Source organism: Triticum dicoccoides, chromosome 7B, assembly GCF_002162155.2.
Source record: "Triticum dicoccoides isolate Atlit2015 ecotype Zavitan chromosome 7B, WEW_v2.0, whole genome shotgun sequence".
Classification (NCBI taxonomy): Eukaryota; Viridiplantae; Streptophyta; class Magnoliopsida; order Poales; family Poaceae; genus Triticum; species Triticum dicoccoides.
The window spans coordinates 419,888,674-419,905,457 of NC_041393.1; positions in this window are offsets into that span (position 1 = coordinate 419,888,674).

Consider the following 16,784-nt stretch of genomic DNA (forward strand, 5'->3'; position numbering starts at 1 on the left):
TACATAGTACGAGACTTAATATCGATGTTTCAATTTGATGTACATTGTAAAATTTGAACCGAGGACCAGGCATACGGGTAATTATTTCGAATTCGTGCCATACTAAGTTTCGGAAAGTTGACATTGACTCAATTTGTTTTGCTATTTTGTAGGTCATATGTTTGAACCCATCGAAAAGTTTTCTCACTACCATGGTGTTCATCATATACATATGAATTTTTATTAAAAGAGTAGCGTGGATACAGTGAAATGTGAAATCCATGTTAGAATTGGAGATCGCTACGTGACACACACTCTAATTCAAATAACTAACTACGTGACACACACTCTAATTCAAATAACTAATTATGTGACACACTCTAATCCACGTTAGCGTGGGTACCGTTTCGATTTTTTTTCAAATAACTCATCATTAATTAATTTATAGTACTCCCTCTGTTCACTTTTATAAGACCTTGAAGACATTTCAGACAATGTGCAAAACAGTTCATTTTAAGTTGTCTGAATGACTTACAAAAGTGAACGGATGGAGTATCTCGTTTTGAATGACTAATTATTGCAACGAAAACACGGGCATGGTGTACATACAGATTCGTTTGCAAATGAAAGAATATTTGTTTGCATTCTCAAATGTAGGCGCACCAGGCAGACCAGGGTCGTGTCGGGGTGGACGCTGCTTCGGTGCCTTAAAGGCAACTGCCCTTGGGTGACTGACATGTGGGCCAGCCACCTGTTGGGCCCACATGTCATGGACACAAAGGCAGGTGCCTTAAGGCACCGAAGCATAGTCCTATCGGGGTGGTCGCGTGTGTCGGACGGACGCGTAGCACCCAGCCACCCACCCCTCCCCCCCCCAAAAGGACGACGATAATATAAGTTCGCGCTTCCACGTTTAGGATTGAAATATCTGGCGGCCCCAGTTCCAGCCCTGCAAAATCTCTCTTCTCCACCGTCCCCTTCCGTGCCCAGATTGCTCAAATCCCTAATTCACCGCCATCCCTCGAATCGCCCCTCATCTCATATCTTTCCCCACCGTTCCCCACCTCTGTGCCGGACGACAATGATGAAGACGACGGCCGCACTTCACCACCGCACCGGAGCTACCTCATCTACGCCCTCGTCCACCACACTGGGTGGTCCACCGACAATATTAGCCGCCGCAACCGACATGCCTCACAGACACCGAGTTGCACCGCATCAGGTGCGCTTCACCGACGCCGTCTCCCAATCACCGGGGCTACTTCACCGAGCACATCATCGCACCTCCGCCCCCCGAGGCCATTGGGGCTTCACCAACGGTCTCATCCACCGCATCGTAGCGCTCCGCTGCCACTCAAGATCTGCATCCGTGCGCGACCCGCCAACGCCAACGCATCACCCTCAATGGCTCTGAAGTGACCTGCACTCTAGCTAGGCGAGCATGCCCAAACGCCAGCCCGAACTAGGTATCCACACATCACTCCCTTGTGCACTGTTCCGACGATGTTTGGATATCCTTTCACTCTTCTCTTAGCTTACACGCCTATGCAACTCTGACTTCAACTCTTATTTCTTCTGGACATATCATCCGAAACAAGCAAATTCATTTTTTAGCGAAGCATGACAGCGCTATGGGATCTGGTACACATCCTGCACACCCGTATAACCTTGTAAGTATCTGTCCTCCGGTACAACATCAAGGTCGATTCCTCTTATTTGATCAACCATTCGCCGTGTCAAAAATGCGGAGGGGGATGCAAGCAACATAGGGCCTGCACATCCAAGCAAGTGGTAACATGGACTTGTACATGGAACATCCTAAGTGCAAACAGAGCTGCAGTGAGCCTGTACAATGAGCTAGCGTAAGTCCCTGCATTTCATTTAATTCGTACTGGCATTCATGTATGATTTTTGTGCAGTGGCTGATCCACGAATTCAAGTTACCAAGGGCGAACATTTAACTTAAAAAATACGAAGGCACTTGCACTCCGGAAATCAACATAACTTGAGAAATGTGAAGCTACATGCACTTTGAAAACCAGCTAATGATCCAAAGTAGTTCAGTTATAAACACTAAATGATGTAAGCACCAAAAAACAAAAAATGCAACATGGTGTACAAGGACTACAAACATGGTTTGTACCTGCTTGAATTATTCGTTCTCTGGCTGAAAATATCAAAGTGTAATTGCACGTATAACCAGTGTGCAAATTGCATATCAATATATCTATCCTGCACAAGTATGCCAATAGTTTCAAACAACAGATTAGAAAAGTATTTATGCTATGTTGTCATGATACGGGGACTTTCTGGTAGATGGCCTCGACGTTTCCTCAAGCTATGAAAATGCACTATAATTTGCTTGTCATCAATGCCTGCAAATCTCTGTCTCTCTCAACATAGTAGATCATCATTAGACACTAAATCCTTCAATGAGCTTGCAAAATGCTTGCATTAGATCCCTCATTAGACACTATATGTTCATCACCAGGAGCATGTAAAATGTTTGCATCAAATCCTTCATTAGCAGTCTGTTCATTAGACACTTCAGGCTCAAGAACAACATGAGCTTGTATGTTTGCACCGGAAACTTGATTAGATACATCAGATTCAGTCAGTTCAGTATTGATTGGGGGAGTTATAAAATAAGTAGAAATTGGTTTCATTTTCTCATAGATTCCCTACAAACAAGCAGTTTTACAACACCGTCAGGTTTAACTATTGGCCAGAAATTGAAGAGTTGAATTAGATATAATCAGGGATGTGATGTACCTGCTCGTTGCGCATGCTACTCTTGCAAGCTGCGACTGTCCGTTTGTGCAAGCTCGATGCCATGCCCGTGCTGCCGCCGCTGCCTCCCACGCAGGCTACACCCAGGGTTGGATCTTCATCTTCTTGTCCTTCCGTTCGCTTGAAGCCGGGCGACCGCCCTCCAACGAGGGCGCGAGGAAGTGCTGTGTCGGTCTGTCCAGCGGTGGCTAGGTTAGGAGTGAACCAGACTGGAGGCTGGAGCGAATGAATTGGGATTTTTCCTGCTGTCGATCAATATGGGAGGCGCTCGTTTGGGCCGCAAGCCTGCTATAGGGCCTGCCTTGCACTTATGTTATTGGCCCATCCAAATTGAAATATTTTTCTTCATTTTTTACATTGCCTACTCGTGTGTTGGAACGAACAAAACTAGTGTGGGCCAACCTGGACGACTCAAACTAGGTGCACACTTTCCAGCCACCTAAGGCGGCCGCCCATACCAGCCCCTATGGTGGCGTCGCCCCTTTTTGCGTGTATGATTGGATAGTGAAAAATATTCCAGTGGCGCTTTTGATTTACCCACAGAATGGTTGAATTACTTGTTTCTATGAATTGAGTTCGCCAATAATGTGAAGGATGCCAGTCTTTTCATCCTGTTGTAGATTGCTTAGATCTCGATATGCCAAAAGTAATCGCATGAAATATACAGTAAAATCCAGTGGGATGTGTTTGGCTACAACTAGTCTGACTACACGTCCTCATATAACATATCAAGGACGCACCATCTTACCAGATTAACCATTTGACTTACCCATGCAGTGTGGGAAGAAAGAAGTATTGGGACTGCGTATCCAAGCAATTGATGCCATGGACTCCTTCGTACAACCTTGTAAGCGAAAAAGAAGTTGCAGTGTGCTTGTACAAAGAACTAGCGTAAGTTCAGTTACGTGCTTCTCGGAATTTTAGTTAGCCACTTATTGCAAAATTGTTCAATTACATTGCTTGGCTTAATTTAGTTTTCTACTGATTACATAATAGCACAGCCTATTAATCATATTGTAGACTACGCCTATCTATGTGTTTGATACTTACTATTAAGAATTACCTGTTTGCCTTAACATAAATATGTACTTGTTTGTTTAACTACTTTGCTGCTGCAACAGAGGGTTACAATGATGTTAATAACTACTTTTCAGCATCCAATTGAAACTCTTTAATTCCTTGTTTGATTAACTAGTTTGCTGTTATAACTCCCAGTTGAGATGTTTTGCTAACTTCAACTTTTTTGAATCCAATCGGAACTTTAATGGCAAAACAGGTTAGGCCAAGATCAAAGAGCGAGGTCCCCATGGACGTTGCATCATCCCACAGCAGTGGAACCGGCCTAATCATGCATTATGAATTGCCAACTGCTGATGCTCTAGAGGCTAAACTAGTGGTAGAATGAGATTCTACTTTTGCACTTAGAGATGAAGTTGACATGTTGAGGAAGCAAACAGCACAATCACAAGCAGTACTCAAGACAACCATTAAGTATTTGGTGGATTTCAAAACGAAGCAAGCTGAGACTGACCAGATTGTTAAGGTCCTGAAGGAAAAGAGGAAATTAAATTCCTACTCGGTAAATCATAGGTGAAATGTTCTTTCCATAGTTGAATAACCTTTGTGTTGTCTGTTCATGTATCAATCAAACCATTTGTTTTAGAGATCATGTAATAATTGTTTTTTTGTTTTTTGGTTTGTAATTTTTATTTGAGCACAAGTCTATATTAATTGATAAGACACGGAGACATTTCATTTGGATTGTTGTGCCACACCTACAAATATGCCAATCGGGCTGAATGTGCATTCAGCAATAGTAGTAGTATAGATGGACCATAAGTGGCACGCATCGGAAAGGGCCAAGATGCTGGCTAAAAAAGGGATGCTTTTGTAGCCAAAAAAAGTACAGCGGCCTGGCTTATGTATGTTAGTTGATATTATTGATCCATATACTCTATAAGTGTTTAGATGTCTATTAGTTCTGTACATTCTTGGTTGATTGACTCGGTATTTGAATCTTGATACATCGCTTGTGTACATATCTAAATGGGAGTACACATTATGCTGCACGTGACATTTGAGTTGGACATGAAGTGTTCCAAATATTCGAATTCACCTTAAACTGGATTCTAGTTTCTGAATTTGAGTATCGACATTTGTAAACCATATTCATATATGACAGGGGAATACATCTTTGTCGTCCTTTTGAAGATATATAAAAACACATAGAATGATTTATAAAGATTCATATAGGAATACAAAATGGATTCGAATTTAGTTGCTAGGGTAAACATGGATGCTTATTGTCCCAAAATTCGAAAGAAGCAGCAAAATGTCCACTCCCACGTCGGCTGCCCGAAGCCAAGTGTTTGGGAGATGGAAATTACTGTCTACCCATTACACGGACAATCCATCGGCCCGATTTCCACTGCTCTAAATAGGGGTAGGTTAGTAAGTTCAATTAGACGTGACACGACCGCCTCTGAGCCCATTCCAACATGGTGGGCGTCAAACATGGGCGGCAAAACACATTCGATTCAAGCTCGTCCGAAAGACCTCTGTTTCTCCCTCCATTCCCCATTCATACACGGTGGGCGGCAAAAGAAACTCGACTCGGCCGAAATCGATGTAGGCAAATATTTTCAATAGGGGCAGGTTTGTAACTTCACTTAGATGTGACACAATCGCCCTACCTGTCAACCCCATTCATACACCGTGGGTGCCAACCATGGTCGCCAACCACCCTCTCCTCGCCCGAAATCGCTCTAGGCAAATATTGGCGAGATGCGAGATTACCGTTCTATCCCCAACCGACGAGACGTCCAAATTTTAAATGGGGGCTAAGTTCGTAACCTTCCCATATTTCAGACAGGCACGTCCCAAAAACATGGTTCCCCATACCTCTCCCCCATTTTCCCATTCATACACTGTCCGTGCTAGAACACCCCATCCCCACACCAGCCTCCGTCCGCCACCCCATCCATCGCCGCCGTCCTCCACCACATCCATCGCCACCGTCCTCCACCATGCCGGAGCGCCTACCAAGACCGCGTCGTCCACTGCTAGAGATGGACGTTTCTCATCCATGGCGACTGACCAATAGCCTTGCACCGCGTCCTCTCGCTTCATCGGTGCCGTCGTCCTCTTTGCCGGGGCCGCTCACACGACCTTCTCTTCCACCGCAATGGACTTATCCCCTGATGCACCCGTCTACCATCGCAGATCTGCTTCAACGCCACTGACACCCATCACACCCCCGATGCCTACACGGCGCCGCAAGAGAGGTGGTACTTCATATCTCCTCAACTTTTTGATCTCAACCAGAAAATAGATCTTAACTTGGTTACTCTACTTTCTTTTAAGCTCTTAGAATTTAGTTCTTAGTTCGAAGCAAACAATGGATGCTAAATATCATTTCTCCGGTTTGCAGCTTCAAATCTGCCATGGCACAGCCATAATACGGTTTAATTGATCATGCTTAGGGTTTAGTTGATCATGTTGGTTCCGTGGTGGTTTCTTTAATAGAAATCGGAGGGGAAACCCTCTTTTGCTAAAAAAAATATGCTTACAGTTTCCCCCTTTTATGATCACTATACGATCAGAATACGTGCTTCGTGTCATAATAACACTGCTACACCCATCTAGCTAAACAAGCTTAGATGTTCAAATACGAATCTGATATTATTAAAATAGAGTTGTTTAATTGGTCAGCTAAATGTTCCTAAATTAGTTTCGAGAATGCATGTTCGCCGCTCGGGTGTGTATCTCTACACGGTGCCCACGGCGGGCTGGCCCACCATTGGATTTTGGGTCGTCCCAGGCCCCGATTCCCCTCTGTTCTGCTGCGCGCTTCCGATCTCTACTCGCCCCCAGCCGCCTGCCTCGCCGGCGACTTGCCGTCCCCGGACGGCACGACTCTAGGAGGAGACACCGGACTAACAGGAGGCCAGGAGCCGCTAGCCTTACAGCGTCACCGCTGCCCGGGCGCGCCGCTGTGCCTACCTACCTAGTCCGTTCAGGGCTCAGGCATGCAACACCCACCAAGCCAACCCGATTTATCTTGAGATATGTCCTCAACACTCATCAGCCACTCCTCATCACCCATTTTCTAATTGATTCATTACTCATTAGGAAGGATTGTCATTAGGGTTTGTTGTGTGCTTAGTGCTACCTACACTTAATGGTTCAGATGTATTTTGGTAATCTTTGGTACCTCTAAAGTTCACAAGGTTTTCAAAATTCCGGCCCTCGGAACAGAAACTAGTCATTTTGGATTGTTGGTCGTAGTGACATTGACCCAGATTACTACTGCAAGCCAAGTTTGTTGACAATTTTACTTGTCTTTCTTACTCATTCGATATAATATACAATTATTCACGTCGATTAGTTGCAAACAATAAGTGCTAGACAAACTTCCTCATTCAGATTTTGGAAGGTCTCTTACTGCAGTTACAATTCTGCATACTTGTCCTAATAAGCTCACAAGTAAATGATTGATTCACTACATCTATGCTTGCCTTGTCATATTTGTTGTCAATATCCTTTTAGGGTGGACCACCTTGTTTCTAAATACTGGAACCGTAGACATGAGTGAATAGTATTTCTCTATCTGATATCTTCCATCATGGGTGGGTAACGAACACTACATTGTATAGAAAGAAATTGTCATTTCCAGCTTTTACATAGGTTTTGATCTTTTACATGGAATACAATCTGCCTACTTGCTTTGTGTCGCACTACCAACACTCCACCCTTGAAGCTAAACATTACGCCACTCATAATTGCTTAGTTTATTTGTTCAAATACAAATTTCATATGATTCTAATGTTCCTACTTCAGTTTTGAAATGTGTGCCTGCCTGTTATGGAGACATAAGGGGTTTGTATTTCTGTGTGTGTCTGGTCAGCACGGCTAGGGAGGTGAACTTTGCATATGCAGGGGTTTATAGGGAGACACTCTCCGAGTTGAATCCGCAATGCATTCCATAGATAATCTGACTACTTTTTATGTTTTCATGAATCTCAGATTCTAAACAGCATCATAATGATTATGAGCTTGCGCGCATGAAAAGAATAAAGCAGAACAATGCCATGGCTGTCAAACTTGGCATTAAGGGATGCAATGCAATGCAAACGCTCTCCACCTACAGATTCATGCTAAGAATATGATCCTAACAGTGATTCTGAGCTAGAGGGAGACCTAAGTCAATGTAGCTCCCTAGTGGAGGAGTCAGGGGAAGATGCCCTATCTTATTCACCCATCAAGGTACTTGCTCTAACTTTCCAAGGTTACATTGCTCGCACATATCTTGCAACTGATGCTTTGCATTGCTTCTACTTTGTTGAACTGCCATTAGCTTAGTTTACACATCGTGTATGTGAATACGCCCTGCCTATCCATTTTCAGTACATATTCCATCTGTCATCATACCATATTTATCCATCCAAATGATGTTCTTGTGTATCAGACGTTCAAATGGAAGAGGGCGATTGCTGATCGTGGAGGAGCACAAGCAAAGTATTTGGAAAAGGTAGTGGCACCTGAGAAATCAAATAGCCCATTAGGTGTAGTTGCAATATCACCTGACCCACAAAATACCCCAACTCTAGCAGACTCTAGCCCTAGTACACTAGTCATTTTTGATTCCCCAACTCAGCAGACCCCAACTGCAGCAAACAGTATGATTATGCCAGTTGACATAGCACCAGCTGTACGACGCAAAACCCCCATTCCAGCAAAGAGTACACCAAATCCAGTTGCCAAATCCCATTTTGAACCAGAGAGAGCCCCAATTGCAGCAAATAGGACCCCTGTTCCATTTCTTCCCAGTTTAGAAGACGAAGCTTATGTTGTTGTCAAGAACTTTGTGCGCATCTTTCCTTCATGGAAAGATTATACCGCAGACATAGAACAATTTCCAGTCTTCCTCCGCAACTTACGCGTAAGTAATGTACTAATGTTATTCATGGTCATTACTGCATATGTTTCTGCTGACAGAAGACACAAGATTTCATTCTTTTAAATAGGCGAGGAGCAAACTGGATTGTGATGACGAGCAAGAGATGGTTGCGCTTTTCAAGCACTCGTTGATGAAGTATCGTTCCTACCTGAGGCAAGCGCACTTCGATGGCAAGCCTCTGAACGAAATTTCTATAAAGTCTCCAGTGCTACATTTATCCGACGGTGACTAGAATAATCTTGTTACACATTGGTCTCGGCAGCAGCGTAAGGTACTGTCTATGATATGACATCACAATTTGAACTACATTTCTACATTTGCCTTAATGTCTCACTTGTATGAAAACTGTTAGCAGAAGAACATTCGTTCTCAAGGGACCACAGAATCTCGCAACTATACTGCACACTGCATTGCTCTTGTGAGTACCTCTTGCCCTGTATGACCATACTTACTTTCATAGCTATTTGATTATGTAGCATCACTACACATGTTAGGCTCATAATCGTCCATTTGGTGGACATCATAAGATCCGTATGGACTCTTACACAAATTTAGAATCAACCCAATGCTTTTGAAGAGGTTTAGCTCTGGAGTCCTCTTGTAAGGACTGAACATGGTCTATCATTGTACTTACATTAAAGTACACCAGTGTTCAAAACACTCTTGTATTATGGGAAGAGGGATTGGTTCATTATGTAGCATTCTGCATCTTGTCTCCCTTGCCCACCATTTACTAAAAAAGATTAGATCTATATTTAATCTTACCAACAAGTAGAATACAGAGACAATGCGAGTGCAGAAGTGTAGCCCATTGCTCTTGTCAGAACATTTTGTCATGTAACGCTTGTACTTCCAGGGATTGGTAGTTGATTACGTAGCATCAATCTGCATCTTATCTTCATTATCCTCTATCCCTTCCAGTATTATCATATCTACAATTACTCTCTACAAAACGTAGAGTACAGGCAATGCTTATGAAGAAGATTTTGTGCTGAAATTCTTGAGTTATCCTTCCCTTGACATGGAGAAGTGCATTATAAAGCCGGTGTTAACTGTTAATGTAAGTCAGTCCTTCTAAAGCCTTTATCCTCAACTGTTGTTTAATTTGCTCATACTCCCTATCGTTTACAGCTGTTTAGTTTGCTGTTTCTAGTAAAATGCATGTTCATAAGAACCGTAAGTTCTAAGTTTTACTTGTAAAAACAAATTCCTTATTCATACCATGCACATTACTTAATACTCCCTATATGTATGCTTGGTTTTGTGGATCTATAATCCAGTGTGTGGTGAAACAGCCCACGTTTGCACCTTGTCATCTCCTGTTTTATCTTACTGATGTGGCTGATGATATGAACAACATGCCATGCACATTATCCAAAATAGATACAATGATTTTCTATGCCCTTCATCTATGCTTGTTAATGGTAATCCAGTAGTGTGGTGAAGCTCCCCGCATTATGAACAATGCCAAATTATGCTATTGATATTTTGAACTTACTCTTTATTTTCTAATTTGAAATTGGATAGAATTGACAGAACAGTTATCATCTTTATTTATACACATGCAAAACCTGTCATCTCTCTGCTTTGTTTCAGGGTGATATGCCTGATGGCATGCACAAGTCTGTTGAAGGTTGTGAGACAAACCCAACATATATTGCAGCAAAGAAGGCAAAACATCTTGAAGATAGCGAGACAACCCCAAAGTCTTGTCTTGATGCAGTGTTCAAGTTACTTGAGACTAACAGTCAGACAAGCTCACAGAATTTGTTGTCTGAATCAGTTCGACTTCTTTAGTCCCAAGATCTAGCAGAAAGGCATTCTGCAACTCAACTTCGACTTGAAGTCCTATCTCTAAGAAAGATTGCGAAGAACACCAATGAGAACTTCATCGCTAAACAGCTACACCTGGAAGCTATGACCAACATGCTAGGCCAGTCTCATAGCCTTGCTCGGCAGCTTGCGCAGTAGTTCCCCCGCAAGGCTAACCTTTCTTGAACTGTCTTGGAAGTGGTATCGGTTCAGTATTATTTTGTTACACTGCAATGGTGCCCAGTTTTTGTAATCTGCTTCTTCGTTGCGCTTTATGATCACTGGTGGTGAACTTCGATGCCCAGTGGATGTAATATACCTTAAATCGTTTATTGTATAGTGTAGGTTTATTCTTAGTTACTATGCCATAATTTCTTTATTGTATAGAGTAGGTTTGTTCTTAATTCCTACTAGTTACTGCCATCATTCGCTATCTGAAAAAAATCAGATGTAGTCGACCGGGGCGAAACATTCGACTCTAAGGGGCCAGGTTTTTAACGGGCCACAATTGGGCCGGCCTGCGTCTTTCTTGGGCCCGAATGATTGGGGCCTTCACACATTGCGCCAGGCCCAAACTTACACCGGCCTATATTTTAGTTGGGCCTTTTGTCGACCCAGCGCTTAGTTTGGCCCAGGTAGAATTGGGCCATTAACAGGCTGAATATTGTACTGGCCTGTTGCGGCCGAGATGAAACCACGGGCCTTTAGCAGGCCAAAATGCATGTTGGGCCTCAATTTTCACAAGTCGTCGATGGGCCTTCAGCAGGCCGAAATGTAGACCGGACCGTTTTGGGCCCAGTTAGCTCACGGGCCGTTACCAGTCCTTAGTTGGCCCACTGATATCATGGGCCTTTAAGAGGCCTAAATCTTAGTACAGGCATCAACGGGCCGAATTACGTGAAAGGCCTTTAACTGGCCCAAAGTTACATTGGGCTTAACTGTTGCCACCTTTAGCATGGGCCGTTAGTGGGCTCGATGTCCCGTCGGACCATAGATGGCCCATGGGCAGCATGGGCCATCCCCAGGCCGAAAGTCACACCGGGCTGAAATGGGCCCATGTCTACATCAGGCCTCTAACAGGACGAAAGTCACTAGGCTGTACTTGGGCCCAAATATTCGACGAACAATTAACGGGCCAGATCTGGCTTCGGGCCGCAAATGGGCCCAAATATTGGGCGAACAATTAACGGGACAGATCTGGCTTCAGGCCGTAAATGGGCCCAAATATTGGGCGAACAATTAACGGGCCAGATCTGGCTTCAGGCCGTAAATGGGCCTTTATTAAGCAGGCCGTTATTGGGCTGGCCCACTAGTACCTGATTAAGTTCTACAGGCCTTTGGCTGGGCCGGCCTTTTTAACCTATATGGGCGTCTGTTGGGCCCAGCCACGTGTTGACGTATCATAGGCATGTCTCCTCCAATGGATGGGCGACATCTGGCCCACTAACGAGCTGACAGGTGTTCCCCTCGGCCAATTAGAATTTTACACGTGGAAATTTCCCATTGGTCGGGGCTATTAACGGGTTATCGGATCCAAAATCCGACCTGATAGCTTAATGGCGTTCCGTTACGGTGGATGCCACGTGTCGGTCACCCTTGACGAAAGCACTTCTGTGACGCGCGATTTATCGTCATGGAAGTGGACACTTCCGTGATGATAATTTTGGTAATGTCATGGGACACTTCTACGACAGCACAGGTATGACTATATTGATTCTGTCATAAATTTGTCATGGATGTACATGCATGACAAAAAACGCGACCTACTGTGACAAACACGTATCATCACGGAAGTGTATTTTTTTTTGTAGTACAGTACCTATATTGATTCTCTCTCTCTCTCTCGTGTTCTCTCTATGGCATGATCTTGATGTATCGCGAGCTTTGCTATTGTAGTTGGATCTTATGATGTTTCTCCCCCTCTACTCTCTTCTGACGAATTGAGTTTTCCCTTTGAAGTTATCTTGTCGGATTGAGTCTTTAAGGATTTGAGAACACTTGATGTATGTCTTGTCGTGCTTATCTGTGGTGACAATGGGATATCACGTGATCCACTTGATGTATGTTTTAGTGATCAACTTGCGGGTTCCGCCCATGAACCTATGCATAGGGGTTGGCACACGTTTTCGTCTTGACTCTCCGGTAGAAACTTTGGGGCACTCTTTGAAGTACTTTGTGTTGGTTGAATAGATGAATTTGAGATTGTGTGATGCATATCATATAATCATGCCCACGTATACTTGAGGTGACAATGGAGTATCTAGGTGACATTAGGGTTTTGGTTGATTTGTGTCTTAAGGTGTTATTCTAGTATGAACTCTATGATAGATTGAATGGAAAGAATTGCTTCATGTTATTTTACTACGGACTCTTGAATAGATAGAACAGAAGGGATAACTTTGAGGCGGTTTCGTACCCTACCATAATCTCTTCATTTGTTCTCTGCTATTAGTGGCTTTGGAGTGACTCTTTGTTGCATGTTGAGGGATAGTTATATGATCCAATTATGTTATTATTGTTGAGAGAACTTGCACTAGTGAAAGTATAAACCCTAGTCCTTGTTTCCTACCATTTCAATACCATTTTTGCTCACTTTTATCATTAGTTACCTTCCTGTTTTTATATTTTCAGATTACAAAAACCTATATCTACTATCCATGTTGCACTAGTATCACCATCTCTTCGCCGAACTAGTGCACCTATACAATTTACCATTGTATTGGGTGTGTTGGGGACACAAGAGACTCTTTGTTATTTGGTTGCCGGGTTGCTTGAGAGAGACCATCTTCATCCTACGCCTCCCACGGATTGATAAACCTTAGGTCATCCACTTGAGGGAAAATTGCTACTATCCTACAAACCTCTTCACTTGGAGGCCCAACAACGTCTACAAGAAGAAGGTTGCACAGTAGGCATCAGCCACCCAGGCCAATCAGCTCAAGGTGCTGGAGGAGGAGCTGAACGCCTAGGAGGCTGCAATTGCTAACCATGACTCTGAGTTGGACTAGGCAGCCGAGGAGCAGGCCACGGAGCGCAGCCGCCTGGAGAAGTTGAAGGAGGAGGTGGAGGCGGCCCAGGTGGCCCTTGTCGGTGTCAAAACTGGTGGATCTCGGGTAGGGGGTCCCGAACTAAGCGTCTAAGGCTAATGGTAATAGGAGGCGGGGGACACAATGTTTACCCAGGTTCGGGCCCTCTCGATGGAGGTAATACCCTACTTCCTGCTTGATTGATCTTGATGATATCAGTATTACAAGAGTTGATCTACCACGAGATCGTAGAGGCTAAACCCTAGAAGCTAGCCTATGATTATGATTGTGTATATGATCTATTGACTAGCCTGGCCTCGATTTATATAATGCACCAGAGGCCTAGGATAACAAGAGTCCTAGCCGAATACACCGTTGGGGAGGAGTCCTTGTCTTGATCACCAAGTCTTGTGGAATCTTCCTTGTATGCGGCAGCTGTCCGAACTGGCCCATGAGTATACGGCCATGGGGGTCCTCGGCCCAATCTAACTGATCGGGAGACGACGTGGTGAGTCCCCCTTAGTCCAGGACACCGACAGTAGCCCCCTGAACTGGTCTTCAAGTTGGGGATGCTCCCCGATTCTTCCGAACTGTTCTTCATCTTCGGTCGCCAGTCTTGAAAACTGGTTCAACAAACCTTCTCATCTTCGATCTTGAGGATTGCCAATGTGCATCCGAAGAGTTTATACATCGGGTATCCGAGGAGCCCCTTTAAGTTTCCGGCCTTTATCAATGCCTTGTTATTTTTATGCCACACCTCGGGTTTGAAGTTGTTCCTGGGCAGCAGTGTCCTCTTGCGTCCGAGCTCCAATGCCGGACTGCATTTGATTTATCTTTCGCATCCTAGCTCCAACGACGGAGTGCTTCTGAGCTCCAACGCCAGAATGTATTCGAGCTCTAACGCCGGATTGTATAAGAGTATTGTTACGGCCGACGCAACGCCATACTTCTCATCCGGGCCATACTGCTCATCCGGGCTCCAACGCCAGAATGTGTTCGAGCTTCAGTGCAGGACTATATCTGAGGTGTCATAGATCACCTTGGCTCAAAAAAGTTTGAAGGAGTTTAGCCGAGCTTAATATTGGAAATGCCCGCTATGGAGCCATCCACTGGCGCCCGAGCTTTATGCCGGACTACTTCCGAGGTGGTGCACCATCTTGGCCATGGGCTGATTTTTATGAATTTAATTCTGAGTTGTGCAATGTAATCTCGGCAGAGATGTATAGCCAGTAGCCCTCAAGGTGCGTGTTGGCCTAATATCTGGGATGCACCTGAAGGAAAAAATCAAACCACTGACCCTAGTAGCCCTGAGACTCAGGTCGATTCGTAAAATCAACCAGAGGATCAATTCCCAGCTGGACAACATACTTAGGAATAAAAACGCGGTGTGCAAAGTCCTTGGGACTCAGGTTGGGTGCGGCCGACCAACCTGAGGATAATAATCTCCTCGAAAACTATATTGCACTTTAAATTTTCTGCATTGGATTGTCAATGCAGTAGCCCCCGAGCCACTGGTCGGGTGGCAACACCAGATCAGGGGATCGATGTACCCCTTTAATATTTGTAAATGATAAGCACGAAGCCCAGTAGTCCCTGAGCCTTAATGTGGGCACGGGTGGCCTAATTAAGGATCGATATCCTTAGTAAAATCACAAATTATGTGCAATGATTCTAGGTATCCAAGTACTTCTCATCATTAATGCTCGGATCCGCATTGTAAAAAACTTTGTTGACTGACCATTGGCTTCCACCTCCTTGGCCAGCAACCGAGGAGTGTTTGTCCTACTTTATAAAGCCTTTATGAGGGAAAAGATTTACGGCAAACAAGGCAATCCGGCCATACGGTTTTATAAACAAAGGTACGCGGAGAGATATGTTATATTACTTTTTAACGTAAGAAACATCTTCCAAAGAAAATAGTCCCACTATCGGTTCCTTTATTTGGGTTGTCATGCTAAGCATGATCATGAAACCTCGGCTCCGATCAATGTGGGAGGAAAATATTGAGGATTTAATTCAGGGAAAGTTCCCGAACTCTATGGTATTAATGAACCCAAAATTTTACTTCCGTCGTTGGCGACCAATGTGATCCTTTAGGATTGCTAGCTTTTGGCTTCACCCAGTCTGAGGTACTAACTCGGATGACCCGGTAGTAACAATCACAGAGGTGCTCCCTTTACCGCCTAGCCGAACAATCGGGAACATAGGGGGTAAGCACAGGAGCCAGGCAACCCAGGTTGGCCAAAATCTTAAGTCAAATTGATGAATATTTATGGCTTTATATGACGATAATTACGGAAGGCAACACTTGTATAATGAATACAAATGTTGATGATATATACTTATTTTGACTCCTTTGCGACTGTTTATCAGTTGAAAGTGGCCCATCGTCGGCTCCTACCCCTTTGTAGATACTATGCAGGGTGTTTCCGCAATAACAAGACAACCCTTAGCCGACGTCTCGGCGCCCGAAGGCGGTTGTGTTAGAGGGAATGAGGCAATCCGGGCTTTATAACTTTCACTTAGTCATAGCAGTTTTAAACTTGGGAAGCTAGCTACGAGCCCCCGGTTAGTGTTCGGTGATAGCTGAGATCAAGCTGTAAACACTTCGGCCAATGTTATGAACGGCCCGTCATTTAACATAGTCATCGGATCACTGACCAGTTTACGCTTATTGTGACAGTCAGTTTTTGGCTTTCTCCACTGAGGTGCTTAACCATGCGAGCTGGAAGCACAATCGCAGTGGTTCTCCCTTTGCACACCTAGCCGAAAAAAGCGAAACGTAGGAGGAAAGCGCAGGAGCCGGGCAACCCAACTATTGACCGAAGACACAATTTGAAACCTGATGTATATATAACAATATCCGAGAATGTTTTTTTGCCGAATCTCTAAAGGTGTCTGGCGTTGCACATTAACTATGAAACAGCTCATGTAAATTTTAAGAGCCCCCAAGTGACATGGGGAAAAGAATTTTATGTTATAATGATTGTGTGTACCGAAGTACTTATATCATATCAGTGTTCACCCGAACTTTAAACGCGTCTTAACAGACCGTCGGCTTCTCCCTCTTCGGTCAACGACCGAAAAGTGTTATGTACTCCACCTATCGAGAATATCGACGGTGTTTCTGATAACCAGGCAATCAGGCCATAAGGCTGTAACAGACAAAGCGCGCTCAGGGAACTTATGCTATATTACTGACGAAGTGTAAGAAGCAT